This window comes from Oryx dammah, unplaced genomic scaffold, assembly GCF_014754425.2.
Source record: "Oryx dammah isolate SB20612 unplaced genomic scaffold, SCBI_Odam_1.1 HiC_scaffold_2, whole genome shotgun sequence".
Lineage (NCBI taxonomy): Eukaryota > Metazoa > Chordata > Mammalia > Artiodactyla > Bovidae > Oryx > Oryx dammah.
In genome coordinates this window covers 122174165-122190165 of record NW_024070186.1, presented here as the reverse complement: position 1 = coordinate 122190165, position 16001 = coordinate 122174165, and the positions used below count along the sequence as shown (strand labels likewise).

Below are 16001 nucleotides of genomic sequence, written 5' to 3'. Positions count from 1 at the left end.
ATGCTTATATTTACATAAATTCACACAGATGGTCAGATTGATTTTGTGTGTGTGTGTTGCAAGTCCTAATCAAAGTCTTTGTGCATACTATCAGCCTTGGGAATAGAAGGTTAGACAGAAGTATTAATACAGTGTTGAACTCTTGGCAAGTTCTTCGTTCATTTTAAACATTACTAGAATTGTTTTTAGTCATTAATTTTGTAACAGAGGAAATTTATCCCTGTTCAAGGTATGATAGAGAGCTTCAAGATTTTGATAACTCTGATGACATTTCTTAAAGTCAATGATGTTAAAGGATCAGGATGTGTTTAATGTACACGTAGGCGATGTCTAGTGATACTGTGCGTCTCTGTCATTTTCAGTCAGAGGCAAATAACAGGACATGGGGAAATTGCTGTAATCCTTCCTAAGGTTGTGCTGCGGCATTTTTACAGATCTGCGTGAACAGTTGGGCACTTTCTCAGTTCATCATTCGTGAGTTGTTTCACCAGCCCTGTCAACAGTTATTCCTCTAAGGAGCAATCATCTGCATCTTGCAATCCTCTAGGACTACAAAGTCATCCTGCAAATAGCAGTTAGATTGACGCTGCTTACTTGAGTCTCAAAATGGCATTATGCTGTCATATAACCCTGAGTTGCCAGATGGAAATAGGGTCCAGTAGTAATTGGGAAGCTCCAAATGTTTGGAATAGTTGTATTCTCTAGTTTAAGCACTTGCCTTATGTTTTTCCCTATGTTTTTTGAATATTAATAGTTATCACAGGGCATAAAAGATATACATCTTAATGAGCAAAACTAAATAGGCATTCTAATGTTCTTGAACTGACAAGCTAGAAATTGAGATGGGCTCTACACAGATGACTTTTTTTTTTTTTTAATGGGAATATAATAGCCTCTGGAGATACTGACCAGGACAGATAAATGTTTTTTTCAGGTCTACTTAGACACTAGAGATTTATGATATGAATCTATTAGAATATATTTCATCAGCTCTTTAAATGTGGAACAAAGAAGTGACCTTGATTTGAAAAGTTTTAAAAAGCACATCAATGTAAAATAGATGATTTGGACATTTTGCTGACACTCGGGAAAATTTTGTTTGGAAAGGAGCTTTCTTTTTGCTTCTAACTCAGTAGTCAGAATCAGCAACTTTGACCAAGTGACACGGGACATTAATGTGGGGATTATAATTTGAAGCTGAAATTTAACTGAAAAGCAGTCTCAGCCTGTCTTGCTGTCTCTCTTTCTCTCCATTTACGTGGTACATTCTATTAATCTTAAATAAATCTATAATTCTTACAAAATAAATTAACTATCACCTGTTACTAATTGCACAATATAATATCATTTTGCTATCCATTGTTTTCTGAATATAGCTCAGTAGTAGATTGCTGTGATTTAAAAAAATAGCAGCTATAATTGATACCAGGCTTTGTTTTGCTTTTGGAAATATAAGAACAATCATGCATTATTTGATCCATAAAAATGCATGTAACAAATTTGTAAGTTAAAAGCAGAGTAAAACAGTTATCAATGAAACCACAAGCATTACTGCTACCTTATTTTCCCCATTGTCACTGTAGTGAGAATAAATCAGTAAGAATTAATTCTCACTCTATTGAGAATTAATTTTTTGAATTTTTTTTTAAATTTGGAGTTTCACTCATATGCTATAAGTATGTAATTATTATATGCATGAATTCTTATATAAGGTACATTAATTTTATTTACTTTGTGTTATTTAAAAGTGTTTTAATACTTTAAAAAGTTTTTGATATTTTCATTTATCATTCAACGTTGTATTTCTAAATTTTATCCATGTTATGCTATGGAGTTTTTAAAATTTGTTACCATTCTTATATAATATTATTTCAATATAAATACACTGATTTATTTATATATTTTCCTATATTTTGGGGCAATTTACATTTTTGTTGATATAATGTTATTTTGAATATTCTTATATGTGTTTTCTATGGCATATTTGCAAAAGTTTAGTCTAGAAGCAGAGTCTCTGGTTTTTAGTATTTGCACATATCGTTTTATAAGATCATGCCAAATTTGCTTCAATATAATTGCATCAGGATTTTCCACTAGAAAATATACACAGTTCCCTATGTTCTATATTCCCACCATTTTTGGTATTGTCAGACATTGCTAGTCTTATGAATAAAAAAGTTTCTTACTTTAGTCTTATTTTGGCATATTCCTAATTAGTAATGAGGATCTTTCATTTGCTTTTCTTGTTTGGTTCATGTTCTAAATAAACTCTTCTTTGGTTTGAATACCATTTTTTTCCCAAAGCCAATAAGAAATTATTTTTTCTTTTAAAGGTTTTGGAGTTTTTGTTTTCCTTATGTCTTTATTTGAAATTGACTGTTACAGATCGCATGAGCTAATTTCATTGGTTTATATATATATATATGAATGACTAATTGTCCCAGAACCATTAATTAACTAGTCTCTTCTTTCCTCAATTATTTATTAATGACTGCCATGTGTCTTCTGTCATATATTTCATGTTCTTCAATTAATGGATGTGTTAAATCTAGTTCGTCTATTCCTGTTTCAGGACCACATTAACTTAAATATATTAAGTTTTCTAATATAGATTAGAAAAATATATTAGTTTTCTAATAAACCCTGGTATTTGATAAAGATCACCCAAACTTGCTCTTCTTTTTCTGGAACCTTTCAGTTGCTCTTGGGCCTTGTAATTCCATACAGATTTTACAAAAATTCTGATAAAAGTGTTAAAATAGATCGGTTTGAGAAAAACGTGTGTTCTCTGTTTATGCCTCATAATGAACTTTGTAATTTTCTGTGAAAATATATCTTTCTGTATTTTAGATTGACAGAGATGACATTTTAATCACCATTGCAAATGATGTCTGATGCACCAATATTCTGTTTGAATGTGTTCTGTCAATATTTTAGTTTTCCAAAAATGCAATAAATATTTTTACCTTAATGCTACACTCAGCAACTTTCTTAATACCTCTTTCAATTTTAATATTTTTATGAATATTTTTGTAGCTTCTACACAATTATATCATATTTGAGTAATACCAATTCATTTCTTTCCTTCTAATCCTTATAAAGTTATTTTTTTCTTATCTTATTGTATTGGGAATGTTTTTCAATGCAAAGTTAAAAAATTGTGTTGTTATCCTTATGTTGCCTGTGATTTTAAATAGAACACTTTTAAACTTCAACACTAAAAATTATTTTCCTGTGGGTTATTTTTTATTAAATTAAAGATAATTATATTTTACTAATAGTTGTTTTCATGGATAAAATTTGAATTAATAACTTGATATGCCTGTATTTATTGAATTACTCATTTGTAATCACATTTATAGATTTTTAGTGATAGACCACCCTTGCAATTATGAATAAATCAACCATAGTTTATAGCGCCTACATATACACTGCTAGATTAACTAATATTTTGTTTAGGAGTTTTACATCTATACTTATAAAGAAGTACCCTATACTTTACCCTTCCATCATCTTCTTATCTAAAATTAATAATGAAGATATACTACCTCACAGAACAAGTTGGAGAGTATTTCTTCATTTTAATTGTCTCCTCTTAGAATTTCAAAGAAATTACTCATAAGACATATTTGTCCTGGAATTTGCTTTTTGGAACATTTGAAAAAACGGATTCAATTAGCTTACTTATCTGTTTAAGGAGTGTTTGAAGTTCATTTCTTCCTAATTTAAGACTGGGTTATACAGATTTTCTAAGAATGTGCACTTTTTTTTTTCTCACTAGCAGATAAACTTTCACTTTTTCATCAAAGGCTGATATATAAATGACTGTTATGCTTAGCCGCTCAGTCGTGTCTGATTCTGCGACCCCATGGACTGTAGCCTGCCAGGTTCCTGTGGTCATTAGCATTCTCCAGGAAGAATACAGGGGTGGGTAGCCATTTCCTTCTCCAGGGGATCTTCCTGACCTCAGGGATCGAATCCATGTCTCCCTCATTGCAGGCAGATTCTTTACTGTCTGAGCCACCAGGGAAGCCCTATATATACACATATACATACACTAACTCCTTACTATTTCCATTTCTATAATGGTCTTTTTTGTTAGATTAGATATTTAAAAGAGATTCACTTATAAGTATATGCATTTATATTATTTAATAAATTTATCATTATGTTTATTTGCATTTTATTTAAGATTCAACTGACACTGACTTCTTAAAATTTTCTGGGTAGCTTGTTTAAATCTTCGTGAGTGGCCAATTTGTGTAGATATGCTCTATGCTCTTAATAATGTTCCTCAATTGTTGGTTTCAGAGTGATATATATGTCTTTTAACTTAGTTTGGTAATTCTTTTGTTCAAATCTTTAAATATATATTTATTTATAAAAGTAAACATATTTTTGTTGTCTTAGCTTCTCAGATTTTGAGAAAGGAATGTTGAAAAATCTCATTATAATTCAATTCAGCTCAGTCACTCAGTCATGTCCGACTTTTTGTGACTCCATGAACCGCAGAACGCCAGGCCTCCCTGTCTGTCACCAACTCCCAGAGTATACCCAAACCCATGTCCATTGAGTCAGTGATGCCATCCAACCATCTCATCCTCTGTCATCCCCTTTGCCTCCTGCCCTCAATCTTTCCCAGCATCAGGGTCTTTTCAAATGAGTCAGCTGTTCTCATCAGGTGGCCAAAGTATTGGAGTTTCAGCTTCCACATCAGTCCTTCCAATGAACACCCAGGACTGATCTCATTTAGGATGGACTGGTTGGACCTCCTTACAGTCTAAGGGACTCTCAAGAGTCTTCTCCAACACCACAGTTCAAAACCATCAATTCTTTGGTGCTCAGCCTTCTTTATAGTCCAACTCTCACATCCATATATGACCACTGGAAAAACCATAGCCTTGACTAGACAGACTTTGTTGACAAAGTAATGTCTCTGCTTTTTAATATGCTATCTAAGTTGGTCATAACTTTCCTTCCAAGGAGCAAGCATCTTTTAATTTCATGGCTGCAATCACCATCCGCAGTGATTTTGGAGCCCCCCAAAATTGTCAGCCACTGTTTCCACAGTTTCCCCATCTATTTGGCATGAAGTGATGGGACCTGATACCATAATCTTAGTTTTCTGAATGTTTGTCAGTTGTTCCCTATAGTTGGTTAGAACTTTTGCCCTGTTTGTCCCTTTTCAAGCCTACAGCATGAGACACAAAATGTCACTTTCTTAGACCAGGAAGATGAGGACTGTATCTAAGTGGGACTGAGAGATGAGAAAGAAGAATCCTGGTCCTAGAAAAATTTGAAGGAAAATTATTTAATATCAGAATTGGAAGTTTAAGTGTATAAAGGGGGGGACTACTTCAGCCATCCCTATTTTAGATTATGTAGCACATGTAGCCCTACTTAATCTAAGACTTCTATTTTGTTAGGTGTAAACAAGCACACAGTTGCTACATAACCCTAATTTATGGAACTTTGTGTAGTGACTCTCATTTTCCTCAGTTCAGTTCAGTTCAGATCAGTTCAGTCGCTCAGTCGTGTCTGACTCTTTGCGACCCCATGAATCGCAGCACGCCAGGCCTCCCTGTCCATCACCATCTCCCTGAGTTCACTCAGACTCACGTCCATCGAGTCTGTGATGCCATCCAGCCATCCCATCCTGGGTCGTCCCTTTCTCCTCCTGCCCCCAATCTCTCCCACCATCAGAGTCTTTTCCAATGAGTCAACTCTTCACATGAGGTGGCCAAAGTACTGGAGCTTCAGCTTTAGCATCATTCCTTCCAAAGAAATCCCAGGGTTGATCTCCTTCAGAATGGACTGGTTGGATCTCCTTGCAGTCCAAGGGACCTACAAGAGTCTTCTCCAACACCACAGTTCAAACGCATTAATTCTTTGGCACTCAGCCTTCTTCACAGTCCAACTCTCACATCCATACATGACCACAGGAAAAACCATAGCCTTGACTAGGCGGACCTTAGTCAGCAAAGTAATGTCTTTGCTTTTGAATATACTATCTAGGTTGGTCATAACTTTTCTTCCAAGGAGTAAGCGTCTTTTAATTTCATGGCTGCAGTCACCATCTGCAGTGATTTGGGAGCCCCCAAAAATAAACTCTGACACTGTTTCTACTGTTTCCCCATCTATTTCCCATGAAGTGATGGGACCAGATGCCATGATCTTCATTTTCTGAATGTTGAGCTTTAGGCCAACTTTTTCACTCTCCTCTTTCACTTGCATCAAGAGGCTTTTTAGCTCCTCTTCACTTTCTGCCATAAGGGTGGTGTCATCTGCATATCTGAGGTTATTGATATTTCTCCGAGCAATCTTGATTCCAGCTTGTGTTTCTTCCAGTCCAGCGTTTGTCATGATGTACTCTGCATAGAAGTTAAATAAGCAGGGTGACAATATACAGCCTTGACATACTCCTTTTCCTATTTGGAACCAGTCTGTTGTTCCATGTCCAGTTCTAACTGTTGCTTCCTGACCTGCATACAGATTTCTCAAGAGGCAGGTTGGGTGGTCTGGTATTCTCATTTCTTTCAGAATTTTCCACAGTTTATTGTGATCCACACAGTCAAAGGCTTTGGCACAGTCAATAAAGCAGGAATAGATGTTTTTCTGGAACTCTCTTGCTTTTTCCATGATCCAGCAGATGTTGGCAATTTGATATCTGGTTCCTCTGCCTTTTCTAAAACCAGCTTGAACATCAGGGAATTCATGGTTCACGTATTGCTGAAGCGTGGCTTGGAGCATTTTGAGCATTACTTTACTAGCATGTGAGATGAGTGCAATTATGCAGTAGTTTGAGCATTCTTTTGCATTGCCTTTCTTTGGGATTGGAATGAAAACTGACCTTTTCCAATCCTGTGGCCACTGCTGAGTTTTCCAAACTTGCTGGCATATTGAGTGCAGCACTTTCACAGTATCATCTTTCAAGATTTGAAACAGCTCCACTGGAATTCCATCATCTCCACTAGCTTTGTTCGTAGAGATGCTTTCTAAGGCCCACTTGACTTCACATTCCAAGATGTCTGGCTCTATATATTTGAAAATTTGAGGCTGTTTATGTTTTGTGTATGTTATTTGTAAATAGCATACTGTGGGATGTTATTTGATTTTCCATTTGGGTTTTCCATGCTTTTGTTTAACCAACAAGTTTAGTCCTTTGATGACTGATATTTTTGACTTATTTCTTCAACTTACTTAGTGTTTAATCATTGCCCCATCTTTTAAGAACTTTATCCCTCCTTTAATTTTATATAACAATTGAAAATATTTCTTTTACCTTGGGATTCTTTCACTGTTTCAACTCTAATCTGTTTTTATAGATTACTCTGTTCATGATTTTACCTTCTGTTTTGTAGCCCAATACATTTGATGTTATTATTATTATACAGATAACTTTTATTTATTTATTTATTTTGATTACTTTTATTTAGATTTTAATAAATTTATAATATCTGGATGGTTTAAATAACAAAAATTTGTTGTCTCACACTTTTGGCACTAGTGATAAAGAACCCACCTTCTAATGCAGGAGACGTAAGAGACATGGGTTGGATCCCTGGGTCAGGAAGATCCACAGGAGGAGGGCATAGAAAACCACTCCAATATTCATACCTGGAGAATCCCATGGACAGAGGAGTCTGGCAAGCTGTGGTCCATAGGGCTGCAAAAAGTTGACATGACTGAAATGACTTAGCACATGGTCTTGAAAGCAAGATATCCAAAATCAAAATGTCATTAGGGTTGTCAATAGCACTTTCATTTTGGGGGCTCTTAAAGGAAAAATCTGTTCTAACCTCTCTCCTTGGCTTTCAGATGGTGTCTTCATGTTCACATGGCACTTTTATTTCATTTTACCCAAACCACTTTTTTATCACTATACTTTTATACATCTTAGACCATTCTTCTGGAATAATATTTTTTTTCCTTTCTGAAACACATACTTTAAATATTTCTATAGGGGAAAATTATTTGTGGATAACACTGTTGTTTGTTAGATATAGCACTATTTTACTCATTATTAATATATAGTTTTGCTATGTAAGCAAATTTAGGTTGATGCCTATTTTTCCTTTCCATTCAATCTCTGGCTTCCATTAGTGTCAAAACATCCGAAATTAATCTGTTGGTCTATCATTTCATTTTTAGTGCTGCTTTTATGTTCTGTCTTTTGTGTTTCTTTTTATCAATAGTCTCTTACAGTTTTATCATAACTTACTTATATTGTTTCATGTATATTATGGGTCCTATTTCTATGAATTTATCTCTGATTAGTTTTATTCAGTACTATTAAAACACAAATTTTCCAAATGGAAAAGATTTTTCCTCAAGGGGGATGAGATTCTAGGTAAAAGGAAATCTATGTGGCATTTAAAAATTCATTTATGTAAAATAATAAAAATCATTTTGGGAAGAACAAAGATGATTTTATGTAAGAATGTATTTTTTTCTCCCTCATTTTTTTAAACTAAAAATTGCTGAACTTTCTCCAAAGTTTGCATAGGTGCTAAGTCATCTTACATAGACTGCCAGATAAAGGAAAAAAAATGTTAAAAAATGAAAAGAGATACATCAATATATGATATTTGTTTTTCTTTTTCTGACTTACTTCATTCTGTGTGACAAACTGTAAGTTCATCCATATCACTACAAATGATCCAATTTCATTCCTTTTCTATGGTTGAGTAATATTCTAATTGTGTGTATGTCAACATCTTCATCCATTCATTGGTTGATGGGCATTTAATTTGCTTCCATGTCCTAGGTTATGTAAATAGTGCTGCAGTGAACACTGGGGTACATTATCTTTTTGAACTATGGTTTTCTCAGGGTATACATTCAGTAGTGGGATTGCTGATGAACCTATTTTCAGGGAAATATGTAGAGAAAGGCCTTGTGGACACACTGGGAAAAGGGGAGGATGGGAAGAATTGAGAGAGTAGTACTGACATATATACACTACCATGTGTAAAATAGCTAGCTAGTGGGGAGCTGCTGTGTATAGCAGGATCTCAGTGCTCTGTGATGACCTAGAGGGGTGGTATGGGGGGGTAGGAGGAAGGTTCAATAGGGGTAGGATATATGTATACATATAGCTGATTCACTTTGTTGTACAGTAGAAACTAATACAATATTGTAAAGCAATTATACTCCAATAGTAAAACAAATAAATGAAAAACAACAACAAAAAAGAGATGGTTCCTCTTTCTATGAGCATACACAGGGTTCTTCGCTATTTTTGGCTTATTAACTCTAACTTGACTTTTTTTCTTCTCTTGGAAAAAAAATTGTGATAACATGTTATATTGATGTTATAAGAATAAGTATTTTAAATATTAAAATATTCACAGATTTGTAGCTCAGATTTTATCTTGAAAATAACAGCGTGCATATGTACTCAGTCAACTTCAGTTGTGTTTGACTCTTTGTGACCTTATGGACTGTAGTCTGCCAGACTCCTCCATCCATGTGATTCTTCCAGAAAGAATACTGGAGTAGGCTGCCATGACCTCTTCCAGGGGATTTTCCCAACCCAGGGATTGAACCTGCATATCCTGCATTGCAGGTGGATGCTTTTCTGAGCCAAGTATTTTAAATATTAAAATAGTTACAGATTTGCAGCTCAAATTTCATTTTGAAAATAATATCTCTATTTAAAATTATTATCCTAAAAGTCCTAGTACAAGTTTGTTCATTCGCTTATTCTACAAATATGTATTAAGCTAATAATGTAGGTCATTAATCTACCCCTCTTTTGAATTTTTCTTGACATCTAGAAGAAATGAGCCAAAAATATAATGAGAATCACTTGAAGTTAGGGGAGGAAAGAAAATGATAGTTTTTTTTTAAAGTATTATTTAAAAATGTATAATTGGGGGAAATAGTTGTAAACCCATATATAATGGTGTACTACAGTTTTAAGCTCTCATTTACTTAGATTTGTTTCAGAAGCAAGAAGTATGATAAATAGAATTCAATATCATCCTTGAAATATCAGTCTTGTAGTTGTAAATTACTGCAACAAAGTTAACCCTTATCCATAGTCATTTTGGCTGCTGCTTATGGGTTCATGTCCTGCTGCATCCTTATTGTACTCAGTTTAGAAATAACTCAGCTTCCTACTGCAAATCCTTTATAATGAGGACAATTTAATGCTAAACTTCCATTGTAAGCTGTTCTTACAGAGAATTTGTTTCATTGATAATATTTTAGTTGATCTTCTTTAGAAGTAACACTTCATCTTTTGTGATATCTTTGCTAGTTATGAAGGATTACTCTAAGCAATGATTTTTAATCTATTTTTTTCATTAAATTTATAAACAATCATTGAATATGTTTAATATACCTACATATTAATGTATTTAAGTTAAATTTAATGACAAAATATATTAACTAGGCAGATAGTGTAAAAAAATATTTAATACATTTTAGTGTTCATTTAGGACACCAGAGTTTAACCCAGAAATTAATGTATTTATTCTGCTAACGTTTAATAAAGGGATGTGGCTATAAATTACATATAATAATCAAAATTAGTTTTGTTCATCATTTGTTTTAAAATAAGGGTCTATAGGGCCAGAAAGTTAATGGAAAAAAAAAAATCCTATGCTTTCATGAAGTTTACCATCTAAGTAACTAACACTAAATTAAGCAAATTTGAACTAGGCAAAGATATTTCATAGAAAAGAAACGCCTTGACTTAGTTAAATGGAAGGAACAAATTCTCATTTCCAAGTATAAGTTTTGGAGTTAAGACAACTCAACTTGAAATGCCTTTGGACCAATTTTCTCATTTTTTTAAGTTCCCACCTCTCTTCTCCCTAACTCCTCCTACTACCCGCAACGTTTTCTTGTGTTATGTGGTTATGATATCCCAAGCACAGTCCCCGGCACATACCTCAGCTACTTCCAAAGATTTCATAGACCTCCCCTGCCACACACATTTTCCCTTGAGAAAAGAATAATTTAGAGACTGAGAAATAGAGTAATGAGTTTAAAATAGGTGAAACAGAATCAGTGTCACCCTGGGCTAATTTTATTTTGCTTCTATGCGGTGGGAAAATTGGGGATAATTACTTTTTATTATAATTTCTTTTCCTGTCTTCTTTCCAAAAATCAAGTTTTCAAGCAAATACTTGCATTCAAGTGAGAGAATTTCTAGAAGTTCAAGTCTATCATTTTACTCAGGCAGTAACACTTGACTTGGAATAACAGATCCACTAGAACCTGTGGATTCAATTGCTTCATATGATAAATTAGAGTAGTAAAACCTAAATCACAAGGTCATTAGGAAGATTAAATTAGAAAATATCTACAAAATGCCAAGCAAGCAATGCAAGAGGTGCCAGCAACTACTAATATATATTAATTAGATGTGGATAGATCATATTTATTTATAGAAGTGGTCTTGAAACTTTATCTTCATATTTTATGAACATATTTTAAAAGCGAAACTAGAGTCATTCATTTTATTTCTAGAATTTTTACTCTTTGTAGAAGAAAACTACTAATAGAAGAGTTTTATTGAAATATACAAGATATACATATTTTATATATAAAATTCACAACACTATGCATGATCCTTCCTTATGTAACATTTTTTTTTTTTCATAAAATCAAATACCTTTATTTTTGTTCCCTTCAGCAGCACATGATAAGTGGCCGTGACCTCAGCAGTAGGCCTGGTATCTTTGCCCTGTTGAGAAGCCAGAATCTCATCTCGACCATTCAGCTGTTTCCTCAGACCACAAGTGGAAGAGGTGGTGGCTAACCCCAGTGCTGTAACCTGGAGGAGATCAGGTTCAACCTGGCAAGGTTGCTAGCTGCTTGATCTCCAGTCTGGGGCTGGAACTTCTGTTTGCCTGAGTAAAGAGACATCAGCCCTAGGATTTCTCCGCATCGTGCCTTGCTTCTGCAATGGTCAGGAGACTGGTCCTTGAGCTGTCCCCACATGGTACCCTGGGGCAGGCCCACTGGCTCTTTTGGCTCAAGGATCTCAAGAAGCTATCCTTGGAGGCCCTTGAGGCAATGCCGGAAGCATGGTGGTGCTCAAGTTGTGGCTGACACACTCCAGCTCACATGCTCACACTGCCATCACAGAGGCTGAGTGAGCAGTCACCCAGGGCAGGGGATCCCAGCTCATTCCGTTCCCATGGGACAAGTGACTGGAAGGTAACAACACTGGAGTAAGCCAGTGCCTTCCTGTGTCCACACCAAGGAATACCTTCCAGTTGTCCAAGCAGCCATAGTTGTAATGATTCCTAAAAATTGCTCTTGGCCTGCAGCCACCGATGCTCCTTCTTGTTGATGTGCCTTTCAATGCTAGTCTCACCTCGACTGATGAGCACAGCCTGCCATACAGTTAGGGCACCCAGGGCAAGTGCCACAGAACTGCACAGGAACCAGAGGGAGACAAGACTCCTGTGAGTCACTCTTTCTCAGAAGGAGAAAATGGGTGGTGGCATCTGGTGGCAAGTCTAGATGGCAGCATAAGCCTCCCGGAAAAGGTCCCAGCTTCCATAGCTATTGCAGATGCTGCAGTGGTGTGTTCAGGCTGGCATGGGGTTAATGCACTTCTTAAAGATGGAGTTGTTGTCCTATCATTCCTGCCCTGGAGTGGGTATCCAGGTGGGGTGGTGATAGCCTGGTAGTAACGGAAGACAATGAGAATCAGATTCCAGTGACTAAAGAAGAAATGCCAGCAGAGCCAGGGCATGGAGGAGATTTGGAGGATGAGAGGCAGGACACACAGGTAGGCAATGGCCACAGTGGAGCTGATCAGCACAATCACCAGCATCACAAACACCACCCCATACCAGCGGATCATGTTGTCCACTAGCCAGTAGATAGGCTCAAAGGCAGCGTCCACGGCGGTCTTACTGCCCCTGAAGGAGTTGTAGAGCAGAGAGCACAGGCAGAGCTTGCCATAGTGCTGGCACTGCATCAGGCCACAGAGCAGAAGTGGGCAGTGGTACCTGTAACCCAGGAGCAGAAGCAGGCACAGGCAGAAGCAGGCAGGGCCCAGCACAGACTCCTCTAGCCCCACATGGCTCCTAGGAAAACACAGGAACATGAGGGGCTAGCCTGATTCCTGTCCCTCCCTGCCCCACAAGTGGGCAGCTTAGAGGCAGAGACCTAAGGCTGAGGACCTCTGGGCCATTCACTAGCTGTGGGAAATAGGGAGGCAGCTCCAAACTCAAGCAGGGTCTCTGGAATTGTCTGTGTGGACAGACCACTGGATGGAGCCCAACCAATGTGCACAAAGCTATCCAAATGGCCCTGTGAGCCTGGCCACTGTAGCAGAGGTCTCCAGGGTCTCCTGCCTGCGCTGTGCTGTGCTTAGTTGCTCACCCATGTCCGACTCTTTATGACCACAAGGACTGTAGCCCACCAAGCTCCTCTGTCCATGGGGATTCTCCAGGCAAGAATACTGGAGTGGGTTGCCATGCTCTCCTCCAGGGAATCTTCCCAATCCAGGGATCTAACCCAGGCCTCCTGGATCATGGAAGTACTTAATAAATACTTGCTGAATGAACAAACTGGAAGGATGAAGTGGAAAGGCTGGTCATATGTCCATCTGTCCCATTTGGTCTCTATCTTGAAGTATCTTAGAGATACAGTACAAGTCGAATCCTATCCCTGGAGATGAATTTCCAAATCTTGAAATGGGTGAGTTGGCTGGCCTGACCTTCCAGCTCCACACCTCAGGGCAGCCCGGAGGGTGTGCTCTGTCCGGTTAGAGGGCATGGCTGTGCAGAGCAGGAACTCAGGCTCACAAGACCCAGGAACAGGGCCCAACCCATAGCCCGTCACCCATAGGGCCAGCCTGCAGACCTGGACCCACTGCCAGCCAATTGCTGTAACATGTTTTCTCATATGACTATCTGTGTTGGCTCAGACAGTAAAGAATCTACCTGCAGTGTGGGAGACGTGGGTTCAGTCCCTGGGTTGGAAAGATCTCCTGAAGGAGGGCATGACTATGCACTCCAGTATTCTTGACTAGAGAATCCATGGACAGAGGAAACTGGTGGGCAATAGTCCATGGGGTTGTAAAGGGTTGAGTGACTAAGCACAGCACACATCCATGTTTGAAGATGTATTGCTGTTGCTTCTAAATCACGTCAGTCGTGTCCGACTCTGTGTGACCCCATGGACGGCACCCCACCAGGCTCCCGTCCCTGGGATTCTCCAGGCAAGAATACTGGAGTGGGTTGCCATTTCCTTCTCCAATGCATGAAAGTGAAAAGTGAAAGTAAAGTCACTCAGTTGTGTCCCACTCTTCACGGTCCCATGGACTGTAGCCTACCAGTCTCCTCTGTCCATGTGATTTCCCAGGCAAGAGTACTGGAGTGGGTTGCCATTGCCTTCTCCGTGAAGATATATTAGTAGTTATATAATTTGTATCAACTAGGAACTGCATAGTGATAAGGGCTAATGCTTATTGAATGCTTGCTATGATTATTCAAAATGCTCTATATGTACTCTGTAATTTAATTTAAATGATAATCCCATGTATAGAGATATAGAGGAAAAGAAACTAAAACAAATTTAAATTGCACATTATCAAGAGCTATAAAATAGAGGTGAGAAGACAAAAGTAAACAGCAGACTTTAGAATCAGTAGCCCTTTATAATACTGTTTGCAAAGACAGGTACAATAAAGGACAGAAATGATGTGGACCTAACAGAAGCAGAAGATATTAAGAAGAGGTGGCAAAAATACACAGAAGAACTATACAAAAAGATCTTAATGACCCAGATAACCACGATGGTGTGATCACACACCTAGAGCCAGGCATCCTGAAATGCAAACTCAAGAGGGCCTTAGGAAGCATCACTACAAACAAAGCTAGTGGAGGTAATAGAATTCCAGTTGAGCTTTTTCAAATCCTAAAAAATGATTCTGTAAAAGTGCTGCACTCAATATGTCAGCAAATTTGGAAAACTCAGCAGTGGCCACAGGACTGGAAAAGGTCAGTTTTCATTCCAATCCCAAAGAAAGGCAATGCCAAGGAATGCTCAAGCTACCACACAATTGTACTCATCTCACATGCTAGTAAAGTAATGCTCAAAATGCTCCAAGCCACGCTTCAACAGTACGTGAACGGTGAACTTCCAGATGTTCAAGCTGGATTTAGAAAAAGCAGAGGAACCAGAGTTCAAATTGCCAACATTCGTTGGAACATCGAAAAAGCAAGAGAGTTCCAGAAAACATCTGTTTTTGCTTTATTGACTATGCCAAAGCTTTTGACTGTATGGATCACAACAAACTGTGGAAACTTCGTAAAGAGATGGGAATATCAGACCACCTGACTTGCCTCCTGAGAAATCCGTATGCAGGTCAAGAAGCAACAGTTAGAAATGGACATGGATAAGTATGATCCCGTTGCCATTTACTTTATTATTTTGGGTTCGGGTTTATACTCCCTTTTTGTGTTTCCTGTCTAGAGAATATCCTTTAGAATTTGTTGGAGAGTTGGTTTGGTGGTGCTGAATTCTCTCAGCTTTTGTTTGTCTGTAAAGCTTTTGATTTCTCCTTCGTATTTCCAAATGGGAGAAAATAATAGCAAATGAAGCAACTGACAAAAAACTAATCTCAGAAATATACAAGCAACTCCTGCAGCTCAATTCCAGAAAAATAAATGACCCAATCAAAAAATGGGCCAAAGAACTAAATAGACATTTCTCCAAAGAAGACATACAGATGGCTAACAAACACATGAAAAGATGCTCAACATCACTCATCATCAGAGAAATGCAAATCAAAACCACAATGAGGTACCACTTCACACCAGTCAGAATGTCTGTGATACAAAAATCTGCAAGCAATAAATGCTGGAGAGGGTGTGGAGAGAAGGGAACCCTCCTACACTGTTGGTGGGAATGCAAACTAGTACAGCCACTATGGAGAACAGTGTGGAGATTCCTTTAAAAATTGCAAATAGAACTGCCTTATGACCCAGCAATCCCACTGCTGGGCATACACACTGAGGAAACCA

At 37.5% G+C, this 16001-nt stretch overlaps 1 pseudogene; it reads right to left on the bottom strand.

The window, feature by feature from the left end:
- Positions 1-11958: 11958 nt before the first annotated feature.
- On the bottom strand, positions 11959-13878 carry LOC120882070 (annotated as a pseudogene).
- Positions 13879-16001: the final 2123 nt, after the last annotated feature.